Source organism: Pleuronectes platessa, chromosome 10 (assembly GCF_947347685.1).
Source record: "Pleuronectes platessa chromosome 10, fPlePla1.1, whole genome shotgun sequence".
Lineage (NCBI taxonomy): Eukaryota > Metazoa > Chordata > Actinopteri > Pleuronectiformes > Pleuronectidae > Pleuronectes > Pleuronectes platessa.
Genome location: NC_070635.1, coordinates 20112454 through 20129090, shown reverse-complemented (window position 1 = coordinate 20129090; position 16637 = coordinate 20112454). Strand labels below are relative to the sequence as shown.

The window sequence follows — 16637 nt, the reverse complement described above, 5'->3', positions numbered from 1 at the left end:
AGAGGGAGATATTTTTAGACTTGAGAGCTTCAACTTGCATCAATTTCTGGCGTCCGCTCAACTCTGAAGGTCCGGAATGTGTCTCTGGATTCTCCACGCGTGGTCATGACACTGAGAGAGCAGTGTTACCTCCATTGCTCAAGAATCCCACCATCAATCTGTCTCAAATAATTAAAACTTTCTTTTCTAATAAAAATGCTCCAAAAGCAATCTGAGGGGTCAGCTTCAATTAGCATTACACATTAAAATACCCATTAAAACTTTAAGTGCTTTAAGTTGAGACTTCATACACTTAGATAGTGACTTGCACTTTTTAAAGATGCGAAAAATATATATAAATTTGGACGAACCTACAACAAAGGATATCAATTTCCCTGCAGTATTGGCCCAAGTATATCATCATTCATCCTGAGTGCACACTGTGACGCTCCGATGTTCCCTGTGATTTCTGTCTATTAAATCATTTTCAGAACAATTACAATATCCCCCTGAGCACCCCTCTGTCTTCCAGTCAGGCTCATTGGTTCATTAAAACTGTCGCTGTGAGTCTCTTGTACAAACATCACGTCAGCGCCTTTAACCTTCATCAACTACAGCAGAAAGCATATTACTTCATCTCTTACCCCGTTTGTATTCAGCATACGGAAACTGAAGAGTGATTAAAAACAAACAAAACGCAGACACAGACCTATATTCAGGATGTAACAACTAATGAGTAACATCATCTTCCTTATTTAGCTTTTGGCTGAATCTCTGAACACTTTTCTCAACCCCCTCTCCTTTTACTGCTCGTGTACAGTTAGGCAGAGTTGCAGACCAGTTCTATGTCAGGGAAGCAATCCTCTGCTGTCACTGCCTTTGTATATTTTTATTTCTCTAAAAAGTATTTTTCCAACTCGTAAGCTCTTTTAATCCAACGGCTACCAGGCTACCAACCACTTTGGAGTCAGAAAATTCCTTGTCTCTTTCAGTAACAGTCGTCCTCGATATTGGTTGTTAAGGCTTGCTAACCTGTTCTCCACCTTTTTCAGATTCTTGTTGACTTTCAGCACACTGTCCAGCTAATGTAAATACAGAATCTACCCAAAACCTTAAAACTCCACTATTAACACACAAACACAGCGACACCTACAATGGTCTGTATTTATATAGTGCTTTTCTAGTCTTGATGACCATTTAAATCACCTTTCAGTACATATACGACCTACAAGACAAGAAAAGTTAAACTGATTAATGAATATTGAAGTTATTAAAAAAAAGGTTCAAGCTTTTCTCTCTGACCTGTGATGAGATAAACAAAAAAAAAGCACAAAAAATACTGCACAACTAGTAATTTAATATCCTTGTACATCCTTGGTTTACTGACGCAAAGGTAGGTATTACTGTCTCTGCAAGCCAAGCATGGCCCTACCAAAAGAGAGAGAGAGAGAGAGAGAATGAATAACTATCTTCACACTCTTTGAGTTTAGTAGAAGTGACTGTGTGTATTGGCCAAGTCAACAAGTTATTGTGCTAAAGATTCAGATGAACACACTTGGCTTCATCCTTCTCAAACATTTTGGTGCGTGCAGATAAAAACTCAATGTTAGTAGAATGACTGCCCAACCATTTTATTATTGTTTTGGTGATTTTAGCCTCCAACACATTAGTGAAATCATACTTGTCCTCTTCATTTAACGTTGCATTGACACTGATAAACATTTTCATGTATTATATATTACAGTGTTTCCTCGATAATAATAATAATAAGCATTGTAGTTAAAACTGATTGTCAACGTGCAGTCAATTTTCTTTTCGACCGGGACTCAGCGTCCACAGCAGTGTAACAAAGTGGACATATTGAGACCCATCGTCTGTAGCTGTTCACCACAGACCTATTCCGATGGCGTTCGGCCATCCAGGGATTTAGTCAGTTGGTTAAGTTAACGGCAAATCAAACTTTGAAGGATGACCCACGATCCTGCACATCATTATCTGTGTGTTTAGTGAAGTCAACATTATCATATTCTGTTCCAATGTAGATTTGTATTAGCTCAACAGATACAGAATATAAATAAATAGACCAGCAAATGAGACCAAATGTTTGTCAGTGAGTACTTAGTAACAACTCCTCTGGCAGAATAGTTGACAGATATTCTAAGCTTGCTTGACATGCACAATACAGTTGAGAAGTAGTACAATTATTTAATGAATGTATATCAACTCTATAAAGCGTTTACACTACTCTTAATAAGAACACAACTATTGTGTTGCCAGATATTATTCTAAACTTCAACACTAGCCTTCAATATGTAGTTTTCGCTGGGTTTGCATGTATAATTTTTTACACTTGACCTATTGTTTTGTAAGAGACATTTATCTTCTCTCTGCTACAATACATGAATACTTCATTGCTCAATGCACATGTGTATCCCCTCAAGCAATTATTTGCTGTCTCGCCAAGCAGTGTCTATTTCAATGTTGAATTTCTGATATGGTACTTTAAAACCTGTAGAATAAGAACAGAGTTGAAGAAAGAGATTGAAATGAGCAAATATCACAGAGGTACTGAAGGATTTAAGAGGGATCCATCACACTTGGAGAAAAGCCAGGATTTAAAACTACCCCTGATGTGTGCGTGTGTGTGTTAGTGAAGCACTTTACATGGTCGATAAGATGAGAAAAGGACTATAGAAATGCATTCCGTTTACTGTTTGATTATAAAGCCGGTGGGAAACCTCCAGACTGCCCTTACATGGCCCATGAGACTACATCAGCTGGGCAGCAAGACAAATTTATATATACAAAAAATGACCAGATCACATTGATCGATAATTTGTTCCATTGTTTTGGTAGCATTGAAAGGACGATCTGAACCTTAGAACTGAATATGATAACAAAATGTAATTAAACCTCTTTACTCTTTCATCATTTTACCACATAGCTCGATTGAAATAGCACATCAGTCAATGTTAAAGCTACTGTGGCCAAATATTCAATCTCACAAACATTGACTGAAAGGAATCAACACCAACCAATCAAAAGCAGTATCAGTTTATTAACAGTAAATTACAATGAGGATAAATATGAAGAACAAAAAAAAAAGAAGTTTATATTATGCTGGTAAACATTAGACTTGCTGAACATTAGCATGTTAGCGACCATTTACGTCAAAGCACAATGCCTTTAATATAGACTCTTATTGTTTTTGTTTAACTATTGAAAAGTAGAGGTATTATGTATGTTTGAACTAGAATGAAATCAAAACCAACAAATGTGAAAGCTGTACGCGAATCCTTCTCTGACCCAAGCGTGCACAGTTCAAAAAGCTGTAGGTAACATGCGATAGGTTTTTCCTGAACAGACAGCCAGCCAGCCAGTGTATAAAAGGTGAGTGGAATAGTGATGAAGAACAGACGCAGGAAAGCAGAGAGGAGAAAAGCAAGTGCCATACATCAATTTAATGAGGTTGACAATGACAGAAATAACTGGTGAGCTGCTTCTCCCCTTAAATCAATAGCCTGGCTCTTTATGGCACACTAAATAATACAATAACTGCACCCTGACACTTAGTCCTGTAGGAATTATGTTACTGGCACTGCCCTCACATCTTGTTTACACAGTCATTTGGGGATTTCTCTATATGCATGTCAGCGTCATGTGCTAAATCCACACTCGTGAATTGTGTTGAGGTTGCTGGAACCCTGCTTCTTATAAGTCACAGCAAATAAAACAAAGACCTACCCCCATAAAAGGGGTTCAAAAGTCAGCCGTGGCATTTTATGATAAACTCATTTGGATTATGCTAACTTCATTCCCATATTGATGCTTAAAAAGTTGGAAATGTCCTGCAATCCTCTAATTCCAAGTCATACATGTCCCAACCTCAGCTGTTCTAGATGTGCCTCGGCCAAAAGAGAATCATAAACACCTAAAACTACAGAACAAACCGAGGCTTCTCTATCAGGTGAATCAACAGTGTTGAAATTCCTACCATTAATCAAAAAAGAATGTAAACATTAAGCCTTTCAGAGGAATCACTGATTTCTGACATGAGTTGAGTCTTTAAAGCAATAGTCAAATCATACAAATTGAAATAGTTATGTATTGTTGCCATAATTTCCAGTTGATAACCATTGCTGTAGTTTATCTGAGGACATAGAAGACATGTTAAACTTGGTCCACAGGCTGCATGTTAGGCCCCGCCCCCACTGACTGCAAGACGCTGTCTAGCGGTTAATCCAAATTTATAAATCTTGGAACATGTGCGTCCAACTCGCACTAACAAGCACTTCCTCAAGCCTTTGACAATAAATATATCATTTTTGAGGCCCAAAAGAAACTGTTTGTCCGTCTGTATGTAGAACGCATATCTCATAGCCAGTTTTTAAATTAGCGGGTAAATGAGTACTCAAAAACACCCATACACTACCAATGAGGTCCCTGAGGGTTGAAGCTCTGTTACTTTCCCCTCTCTAGCCAACATTTTTCACTGTGATAAGAAACCGTTTCTGCCACATTTTAGTTGATTATACCAACAAGGCCTTTTAGCAGTGGGTAACATTTCTCTAAACTAGTGCCTTCTTTCTGTGTAAACCAAACTATGGACTGTCTGAGGGCTGAATCAACTGAGGCTAAGCTTTCACCAACATGAATCAGGATTTCAACTATGCTACAGTGGGAGAGCAAGTCTGGAAGGGTTCAGATTAACTTGAAGCTCTAGGGAGAACGGCCCGATGGTGACAAGGCTGGAGTTGGCTACAGACTGACAAACAGACTGATCATTACGAGTTTTCACTGGTGGGGTTTGCTCAAAGCCTTACCACACGCTGAATTTTTATTTGTTTAGTTGACACCTAAATGTGCAGGTGAATTGGCGTAAAGAAAAGAAGCACTAGATCACACTGGAAAAAAAGAAAAAATTACCATAGATCCAAGAACAGGACCTGGACATAATGGCACAAATAGTGAGGGCTCAGGGAGAGTAAAATGTCAGAAAAAAACAAAATTACGGAGTAGAGATCAGAAGAATAGCTCATATGTCCATTTAAAAGATTTTTGTTTCTTAATTATTCTCCAAAATTTAGAATGTTTAACATACAAACTGAATCTTTGGAACAACTTTCAGCGTCTCTTTCTAAATGAGCTTTCAGGTTTGAAGCTACTTGCTTCATAACTTTCAGTTATTCAACTCACATTGGAAATGTTGATTACAGCAGAACTAGTTAGTGTTTGGTTTCAAAGCTCTGTCTTCATCACTCCCTCTGATAAGATTACATTAATATAAAGCGAGTGATGAGCAAAATTTGCAACTCCCCTGTCGGAGCCTACAGGTGGATGGTGGTGTGGGGAAGGGCCTGAAGAAGTGGGAGGAAAGCAAAGGGAGAAATTGTACACCTTAAATAGACATCAGCTCCGTTACACATGTGTTTGTGAACAATGACCTTACAAACACACAGCTAGTTAGTTTGTTAATTCAGTTAATTGTTCATATAAAAGAAAATAATAATTGCCCCAAAGAGAGATTATTTTTCTAATTCTGAATAGTTATTTTTTTCAATTTTTCTTAATTTTGTTGTGGACCAGATGAAATTGTTCTGGTAAATCGCCATGTATGAAATGTCTTCTGAGGCTATGGAGACGCAATGGGTGTGTGTGCGCGCGTGCATGTGTCTGTGCGTGTGTCAGGACTTATGCAGCCCTTGTGTATTTTTGATGTTTTCCTACTGAATTTTAAACACGTATATAAGCCACATTTCGAGCACCTTTTCCCTCTGATAAATATTAAAGAATTAATGCAGTGGATACATGTTATATTTAGCCTCTAAAGCTGCTTTAGTCACTATGAAACACAGCAGACACGCTAGCACTGAAAGAGGCTTATTCAAATGATGTAAAAAGCTAAGATGACAAGAGAGAGCAGGAGCACTGCGATGATATGACAAAAAATAAATATTGAAAGAAAAATTGATATTGAGAAAACGGTAAAGGGAGTTTTTTAGAATAGTTTCAAGCGAGAGTGCAAAAGCAAATATTATATTTGTCTTTTGCCTCACTTTTATAGTTTCACCACTCATGGTACGCTCAAGGATATGAGTATGATCGATGCTTAACCATCCAGCAGGACAGGTATTTGTATATATTAGCCAAATCAGGTATTTTGCCATGAATGCTGCAGATTCAGTCTCTGTCTCTCTTAAACAGAGATCTGAGCCGGTGAAGGGGAATTGTGAGTTGCTGCCACAGTTAGTGGAGTTCTTTGGGCCTAGAATCGTTAATCCATGTCTATGAACAAGTGTGACAATAAGCTCTCTGTCTGAACAGCAATCCTCTTAGGCGAAGCTTTGTGGGTAAACTTGCCTCATGCAAATTCTAAACCCCATTAGCTTTGAGGGACTAGTCAGCTGCATTGAGATAAATAGCCAAGTGACTACTTGATTTAATATGGTTATTTCACATCTTTCCGTCGAAAAAATAAACAACAAACTAAATGCAAGACATTTGTCAATGATGTCCTCAATCTCTCCTCTTTAAGTGGGAGAAGTTTATTGTGAATCCAGATCAGTTTCCTATTCAGCCTTCCATTGCTGGAAAAATGCGGAAGCTTTTGATGTTAAATGTGTGTATGCTCAATCTGGAAGTTAGATATTTTTTAGTAAGTTTTGCTTCTTCAGCCTCTTAAGATGTTTTTTGCATTGTGGCAAATTACAACATGGCCGTATCTGAAGCTGTGTTAGAGATAAATGCACCGAGGAGAAAAAGTGCAATGCAGTTTTTCATTACAGTGTGAAAAATGAAAAATCCTTATTTATCTTTTTCCATGCCGTCAGCTTACTCCAAACTTTGCTGCAGAGGATTACCGGCTGGGTGGGTAAGGCTCTGTCACTGCAAAGTGGGAGACAACACACTGTGACAACGGTGATCTGAGAACGCTACCGACTCACAGCTGAGGAGGAATGATTAGCCCAAAGTTTTGCGGGAGTATTTAAATACTTCCTCGTGACCTTTAATCCCCAGTGAAATCAAAATATCACCCTTCCCTCTTCTGCGCAACACAAGCAAACACTCAAAGCTCCCAGCATGCACTGCTAACAGCTTTCCATGAGATCTGAGATTTCCTAAAGCTGACTGATTACTTAAATAGGTGAGATGAGTGTCAACTTCCAGTGCAGGGCTTAATGTAGGATCGTATGAAAACTGTCATGGGACTGTGACAGCTGGGATTGACATATTAAAGGTGTTCAGTGTATTGAAACAGTCGGAATGAACTTTTTACCGTTAGTCCATTGTTCTTTGCCAAAAAATTACACATTATTAGAAATCAACAGTCCAATAGTGTCAATGTACACAACATGTGATAACAATACTTTAGACTTAATCTTGATTGTTGTCCTTTATTGCTGTCACAGCCCCATCAAGCTGGGGAAACTGCACTGTAAGGAGGAGTTCGGCCATAAGAATAAGACGACCCTACAGATGGGCCATATATTTAAGATTGCTAATATTCCCAATATGACAGTTAGGGATGTCCCGATCCGATATTGATATCGGAAATCAGTCCGATATCAGCCAAAAAAGTGAATATCGGATTTTATCGGACTGAATCTAAAAACTCCGATATAAGCGCTCCGATATAAGCTGTCCATTTACCGCTCCAGGACTTCTATAATAGGTGACTCTGGTTTGATCACACTCCAACACAGTAGGTGGTAATGCCCCTTAATTAACGTTGGTGCCGGCCGCGGAAGAAGAGCGTCTCTGATCCAGCATGCACAGCCCACGTGATCACAACAACGCCAACGTGTGTGCCTGCAGCAAGGTGTAGTGATGTCGGCTGTGTGGAAGTATTTTACCGTAAACTCGGACAAAGACGTTGCAGCTACATGCAACATTTGTCAGGCGCAAGTGTCCCGTGGAGGGACAGAACCGGGAAGGTTCAATACAAGCAACCTCATCGCACATTTGAAAAAACACCACAAAAAAGAACATGAGGATTTTCGCGAGAGCAGCAAGGCGAAGCAACAAGCCTCTGGCTCGCTTCAGCAACCCACGCTGGCCGAAAGCTTTGCAAGACGTGACAAACTTAGCCTGGATGCCAGACGAACTTAGCCCCGCCCACAACATTTTGGTCGGGCAGTTCGGTCTGGAGTCGCTCCATTGTGAAAAAATTATGGGGCGTGTTTCAACTGACCAGGAAGTAAAATTCCTCTTCGCTCAATTGGATAGACCTACAACCAATCAGAGCAACGTAGTATGTGACGTATGCTAAGCAACGCATTGTGAGTTATTTACTGGGTTCACACCGGACGCTTCAGCGCAGCGCCAAGCCTTAAATAACAGCTGGCTCCCATCCACTCCCATGTTAAAACTTTGTGCCGGTCACACCGGAGGCTGAAGCACCGCGAGGCAGCCTTGGCGCAGCGCGGTGCTTCAGCCTCCGGTGTGACCGGCACAAAGCCGTGCAGCGATCTACTGGATCAACGGGTGATATTATTAGCGCTGCCCGGCGGTTCAGCGTCGCTTCAGTGTCCGGTGTGAACAGCCAAGCGCCGGGGTGATAGGGATTAGCGCGGTGCTCTGGCGTCGCCTCCACGTTCTGTGTTCCTCTTTCAAAATGAATGCGCTGTCGATGTCTTCTAAAACAGACTCAATGGCAGCATCTACACATCTCAGCTCGCCAGCGGCAGGCATGTTTGTTGAAAACGAATTCAACCCGAGGGCACTTTGGTGACGTGGTTTACGTCACCGTTGATCATCTGTCAATCATCGTATAAAGCCCGCCCTGACAATCTGATTGGCCCAGTCCGGCCATAATTTTTTCCCAATGGAGCGACCCCAGACCGAACTGCCCGACCAAATCTGTTGTGGGCGGGGCTAAATTCGTCTGGCATCCAGGCTATGACAAACTACCACGGGACAGCAAAAAGGCAATGGCCATAACAGAAAAGATAGCCCAGTTTATTGTGCTTGATGACCAGCCCCTGTCGGTGGTGAGTAATGTCGGGTTTAAACGCTTAATGGAGCACCTCGAACCTCGCTACATTATTCCTATAGTTTTTGTTGTTTTTGTCCCTGCCCACAGTTGTTTCCAACATATGCTGACAGTAGAAAAATAACTGAAGTGAACTTGAATTGTTTGCACTTTAAAATTTAATTTATTCTATTCAATTGTATAATGATGTTGGTAACCAGTGGTTATTTTGCACTTTAAATATAACATTTTGTTTTCATTGGATTTGTTGAGGTAATACTCTTATGTTGAAGGTTAAAATTTATGTAACCAATTGGTTAATAATAAATGGGTCAGTTTTTCCTATACCTACTGTTGCTGACTATTGTTTTCTGTTATATCACTACAACATCAGTAACAGTAACATCACTTTATCAAGCCTTTTCTAACATTCCACACAACAAAATAAGGAATAAATATATGTATGATTTGTGCCTATATCGTATCGTATTGATATCGGTATCGGCCAATACTCAAGGCTACAATATCGGTATCGTATCGGAAGTGAAAAAGTTGTATCGGGACATCCCTAATGACAGTGTTAACAGTTGTATGTATGAACAATGTATGTGTCCCAAAGACACTGGCATGCAGACTGCCAGAGGTTGATAGACAAGCCAAATTACTTCCTAATCCAAAGCCACCACTTTGTTTGTAAATACCATTGCAGGTTCAGTGGTTGGTTCCTTGATTGCTATTTCAGTTGAAAAAAGCAGTAAGACATATATTTGGATTATGGATTCCACATTTGTAATAGTATGAAGCTGTCTTTTATTAAGGGAATGCAAGGCTTGGTGACAAAGTCTCTAAATCAGGATATAGTTAATTATCATTAAGTTGACATCTGGAAAATCCACTTAGAAAATAAAGGAAGCGCATCATCAGCATAGAGGAAAACATGTCCATACAGGAAGCATACTGTTAATTTAGTAAGTAAAATGGAAAGCGACAATACAAAAGTATTATTAATATGTGTACCCCACTGTGTAAATGATCCCTGCTACAACTAAAGTTAATATCAGGAAGTAAATGTTACTGAGTCAGAACAATCCTGATAAAAGTACACATTAATCTATAGCAGTTACCGATACAGCTCAACTGTGACCATGAAATAAAATACATAATGTTCTAAATCATATGGACAATGTTGTCTGAGATATTACATAAACTTTACTATTTTTTTAAATGGACACTAATAACCGCATAATATTAGGGCTTGTTGAGCTGGTAATGTTAGTTCTTGTTTCTATAGTAACTTAAAGTAGTTGACTTTACCAACTAAGCTTCAGGTTTATGTTATAAAGTGTAAAGGATGTAAAGTGTACAGTATCACTGTAGTGTAAAGGTAATGCTAAGTTGCATTGAGGCTGTTCTGGCAGCTTGTACATTTACAGATGTGTGACACCTTGTTCATTTGTTTTACAACATGTTTCACATCTGTAAATGTAGTAAGAGCTTTGACTCTCATGAGGACCCCTGAACCTTTCACTCCACAAACAGACCCTGTTGGCTTGGTCCTCACAACATTACAGAGATGTCATTCATCCAGCTGCTGACTGACAATCAATGGTGGTGCCATGGAACGGCTTTTGGCTGTGATTGATATGACCGATTAGCTTCCTGCATCTGGACATTGTGTTTTGGAATGGGGAAGGACACTGCCAAACCCACCCACTTTGTCTGTATTGATCGGGACTAGACTGAAACTTCTAAATCTCTCACCACTCTGGATAAACCACTGTCACTAGTATGGGACATTTTGCTGTTTGTTTGATGTAGTCGATTGTGGGGAACAATTTCGAATTATCTGAATAGAATCAGCGGTTGAATGATAATATGAATCCCCTTATCAGTTTCAACAACTATAAATAATAAGCTTTCAACCTTTGATTTAGTGATTAATCTTGATCCATTCTCTTTCTACTTTTTTTTTTAAACAATCTTTTTAGTTACATTTAGCATGAAACACATTTCCAAAGAATGAGTTTCAAATGTGGTGATTAACAATTATCATCATAGGTTTGTCTGGAATGTCCAATTTATAATTTAATTTATACATTAATAACAAGAACAGTGAAGCTATGAACAGGAAGCGGTTTTCCTCACAATATAGTTAAGAGATGTGCAAAGATTGCCGTTTGCTCCAAAAATGTAGAACCTTAAAAAGAAAACTTATTTTTTATTGTCTAATACAAGAACACACATATTTATATTTGACAAGGTTTAGTGGCATTCACCAGTTTTCTCATATGAAAAAAGGCTGTCTTGAGTGGTTCAGAACATACTTACCAGTCATTAGGTCATAATTATATTGTATCTGAATCTTTTGTCAAAAAAACAAAGCCCTCTGAAGATAAATTGCTACAGCTGACCTGAAAGGAATGTGATATTTTTTCTTCTTCTTTTAACTTGGAGGCATCTGTAAAAGCCAGTGAAGAAATAATTATCTGCCGGTTCTGACCTTATTTTAGCCTCACGATTCTGAAATGCAGACCTTAGGACTAAACACTGTTTTCTTCTAGGTGATTTAAATTTGTTTTCATGCATTCAGAACACAAGGTAAATAGATTGGGTTAGCAAGTTATGCAGCATGACTGTCATGTCTTTCTTTTTGCCAGAATATGTTTTAATCCATGAAGTCTCTCTGCCTATAAAAAGCTTAAAGCGGATAGAGGCTTTAGGAAGTCAGGTGAGGTAATAACAGAACTAAGTCTGCATACCGAGCAGGTTGTGGAGGATGAATTGGTCAGGTGTAGCAGTGGGATTTGTACTCTGATTTATTCATTGGCTTGGTTAACTTGTTAGTTTAACCTTTATCTTCATTTCTATTTTAAAGACTTTCTGCCAGAAAGCCTTGAGGATAAACTTGTTCTCACCAGTCCGGTTACCTGGCAGTTTGTTGGTCAACAAGCAATTTTGTTCCTGTGCTCATTTCTGATCACACATGGAATTCAACTTTATATCAACTTCATGGATTTATAATGTAATGACTTTCTATGTGTTCCTGGATGGACTGGGATTAGCTTATTCTGCAAAGGGGACAGACAGCCTATAAAAACTAGGCAGCAGATCTCTTTAGCTATTTTGTGATGAATATATGAGTATATATGTACTGTACATGCATGTGTCATAGATGGACTGTCAAGTGCATGGTGACACCAGCGCTAACAAAGACCGGGCACTGTTAACCTCTACAACCTAATTCACCTGCGGAGGAGGGAAAGCAGAGGTTGCCCCAGGCTGTGTTCAGAGAGAACTACAGACAGTGAGTAGGGATACTGTTAGTCTGTGGAAATAAGACTTTGAGGAAATACAAATCCCATCAACATGTCTTCTGAGTAAGAGGCAGGCAAGAAGCTCCTCAGAGGTACGAGGTGTGAGATTTACCCTGAGATGCGGCATGTTCTGGACATCGTGGGGCTTTCTTGGTTTACAGTCAGGGAGAGTGCCTGGATACTGGCAGACTAAGACTGTGATGTAAAAAGTGGATCAGTTGGTGTGCTGTAGTTCAAAGGGTTTGTTTCTCTGCCTTCCTGGAAAAGTTATGCTACGATGCTGGAAAAGGAAACTGGAAACTCTGTAGTCTAACTTTACAGGGGAGCTCATGGTAGCCCATCCAGCCTACGTTGTTTTGTCTTGCATATCGAAGGCTTGTGGATTGATACATCATTGTGGTGTAGAGGGATCTAAATTCTAACTACAGTGAAATATTATGTTTCTACATTTTTACTTTACTTAAGTTAGACTTTTACCGACTACTTTTTGCTGGACACGATGTCGTCAAGCATCTAATTAGTTTAGTTCAGCCTGCCTGTAATACTGCAAACTTGTATCCTGATTGGATGAGGGATTTCCTTATTGATAACCGTTTGTTGCCATGTTTACAATGGTATTAAGCAAACATGTTTATCTGCTACATGTGTTATAGTTTCCAGATAGTTTTACACAAAGCCCCATACCCAACAGCATAATGATGCTGGTGACCACTCAGCACTTTTTTTAAGTCCACTTACTCTGACCATTACTTGTTAAATGTTCATATTTAACACTTTGAAAACAAATCCTTAAAGCCAGTTGGTCCACTCCTGCAGGCTACAATATTTACCCTTTCTTGAAGGATTTGTCTATTAACTGATAATAAGATATCCATCTTGGGACTAAACCTTTCCAATGAAGCCAATTTTCATCTTTTTGAATTCTCCTTTTAGTCTTGGAACAATGACCCAGTGTTGATATTGGCCTTTGATTTAAAAGTACACATCAACTCACAGTTACATTTCTGTCTGTTTATTATAGTAATTAATACACGGAATGGGATGCCGCTGAATTGAATCTAAATCCAAATTGTAGATTGGATTCCACTGCTATTCATCAAACGCTAACGTGATCCTCAGAATCTTCTCTCCCGACTTAATTCATTTACATTTTCCTGCTCGCCAACTATTAACTGTAATTCAGTTGAGAAGTGGTGCGCTTTGGCCTTTCCCGTACCAAGCCGCTCCGCTAGTTGGTGATTAATAAACCACTTCCATCTCCATCACCATGAACTCTGCCCTTGACTTAATTAAAACTCAGCTGTTGACCACCAATTATAAATTACTTTCCACAACCTGTGACACTTTTAGAATAGAAAGAACAAATTGGTTTCTTTCCAACTAATAATTTACAAATGAAAATGCCTAACAAGCCTCCTGCTTCGGAAGTGTGACGGCACCATCCCTGAGCATGAGTCCGTTGTATCCGCTGAGTGATTGATGCCTACTGTCTGCTGTGCTTTGTTTTTCAGGTAGCGGCTTTCATTACAGTCTCACCTCAGTGCTCCTGCCCAGCCTGATCCCTCACCTGAGCAGCTGGTTTCCAGTAAGAGGGGGCTGCCCTGCAACAAAATCTCTCCTCCATCAAATCTGGCTCTGTCCACATGTGCTTCTGTCTGGGGATGGATGGCTTTCTGAGTGTATCAATTTGTCAATGGGTAGCCCCAGTCTGAGACTCACATGTAATCATTCATATTTTTTATGCGATCTCTGTGACTGGATGTTATCATCAATGCTGAAGTCACAAATTTAGTCATTACTGTAGGGGCACAGGCTCCGGTGCTTCCTGTCTTGGATGTGATGGGTGACGGTTGTATATGACACACAGGGAGCTCCTAACTATGCCGTTTCATCAGAAAACCAGATGAAGATGGAGCAGAAGCTTCAGGGTGAGACGCAGCAGCTTGGGGGCGTTACAGTCTGCACTGCTGTACTGTATGCTCTATTTCCTTCATGCATTTTTAATGACATGAACTACATTTATTAGTGTGTAATGTAATTTATTTAGCATTATGTTGTCCAATTTCTTGATAGTTGTAAATATTATTTGACCAAATATATCCACCAAAATAAAAGTCTATGTTGAAGAGAAATCTGAAGTTCTGGCTGTGTTTGTGATTGATCTATTGAGTAGAAAATTTTATGAGACTTACCATTTCAACATGTGTTGATTAATATCAGCTATCGTAAGACTCCTCTGTTGAAAATGACCCCATCGGTCAGTGCCAGCCTATTCCAGTTTCCATCTGTAGTTGGGTTATTTTATTATTAAGAGACATCATGTAGACATTTGATGCAGTATCAGTCATGTGACAAGTGACAACGAGCTCTAGCAGCCATAGCAATTATGACAAGTTTAAAGTCAGGTGACCACATTTCCATTCACTTGTTCTCGAGTGCTTAGGTTGATTCATGCTGACAATTATTGTGCCATCCATCGTACTGTGACTAACTGGATGGTGCACCTATAATGGTCAAACACTTAAAGGGACACTGAGAAAGAACAGGTTTTAACATTTTACACAAGAAAGCTAAACATTCATTTTTCAGTAAGCAAAGCAGTTCGATATTTTGTTCGATTAAATGTTTCGATCATCATACCGATAAATCCTGTTATATTTAAGACAACGCTGGTGCAATTCATGTGCTTTGTCAGTAAGTGTAGAACTTTCCAGCAGGTTTAACCATTGCTTTACACATATATATATATATATATTAAAAGTGATGAATGTTATGATTTGCTTCTGGGGTATTTGAGGAAACAATTGTGTGCATTTACTCCTTACTTTTGGAATGCAGGCATATTTATGTTATAATTCATATATGTTTAACAATGCCAGGTTATAGGTTTGTTTGTTATCATTCCTGGTCTCCAGAGAGTCTGGGTACGCATGCGTATATAGTCACAGTGTGTAGGTGGCCACGCCCTTAGGTTGCGTTTCAGTTAGTTGATGGTCAGGACTGGTACGCCTTGCCGGTGAGTGATTAACATGTCTAGTAATATACAACAAGAATTAATAACGTGAAGGTATAATTTCATTTGGTTAATTCTGGGTTGGTGTTTGTGTTCTGCTTGCAGGTTTACAACCTAATGTTCTGATGTACTGATGTACTTATGTACTGACGTACGGAAGTACTAAATGTCACTAGCTAGCGGTAGCAGTTAGGCTACCTAGCGTGCTTGTTGTGTTTGCGAAAGCAATAAAAGTTCTAAAAGTGACACGAGTGGTATCCGCCGTACTTGGCCTGACACCCTTCCAGTGGGGAATTTATTAGACTACAGCAGGTAGCTAGTAAAAAACTGGACAGTTGTAAACCGCTATCGGAGCCGTGCCAGGAAGTACACGGACCCCGAGCGGAGGATAGCCAGCGCGGAAACGGAGACCCGGTGTCTGGAAAGAAAGCGGCCGGAATTACGCCACTAGAACGGAGGAGCCGAAGCCGAGAGCTAACGGGACCGTTAAAGGGCTGAATAATTCCACAACCGTGAGTAAGACTGTGTGGATAATATAACAGCTGCAGAGTTAAGAGAGTGACTTTGTAAACAACGCCGCTACCTGCCAGAGCAGCCGGCAAAAGACGTGTGTGCAGTTCGCGGACGATCCGTTTGTTTAGAACGATTCTTTGAACGGATCTTTTGTGTGTGCCGTTCACGGACGATCCGTTTGTTTAGAACGATTCTTTGAACGGATCTTTTGTGTGTGCCGTTCACGGACGATCCGTTTGTTTAGAACGATTCTTTGAACGGATCTTTTGTATGTGCCGTTCACGGACGATCCGTTTGTTTAGAACGATTCTTTGAACGGATCTTTTGGACGAGTCATTCATTTTGAACGAATCTTTTGAAGAAGTCCTTTTGGAAAAGGTGATTCTAGTAATTCTGTACACCTAAAGAAGACAAAATGGCGGATAACAAGCCAGATGTAGAGAGCTTAAAGCGGAGGCGCTCCATTGCGCAACGAAACTTTACAACACGAATGAACCGCCTTGAAGTCAGTACTGGCCGTTTACGTGAACTTGAGTTGTCAGAAGAGTTAATGAGATTAAGGGATGATTATGACAAACTCCTCGATGTCAGTAATGAATATATCGACGCACAGAGCCAGATAGACCCTACAGGTGGCGACAGCGAGTTGCGGGACGCCCTGGCGCGGAGAGACGCCAGTGAGCAAAAGTTCCTTGAAACTGAGGGCAAGATCATGGAAATGCTGTGGTCCAAGTATGCAGCGCCAGACATAGACGCTCTTGTAACACAGTTTGAGTCTGCTTTTGATCAGGCTGAGGCGCTCGGGAAAGGTAAAGTAGTGCCATGGGCGCGGCAGGGGGTCGAAAGC

At 40.0% G+C, this 16637-nt stretch overlaps 1 protein-coding gene across 1 annotated transcript in view; it reads left to right on the top strand.

Annotated features, from left to right (window-relative positions):
• tsnare1 (T-SNARE Domain Containing 1) overlaps window positions 1-14783 on the top strand; it is a 150083-nt gene extending 135300 nt beyond the window's left edge. Inside the window, exon 12 of the mRNA XM_053433461.1 lies at window positions 13776-14783. The gene's annotated coding sequence lies outside the window, so the exon portion shown is untranslated. The remainder of the gene's footprint in view (window positions 1-13775) is intronic.
• Window positions 14784-16637: the final 1854 nt, after the last annotated feature.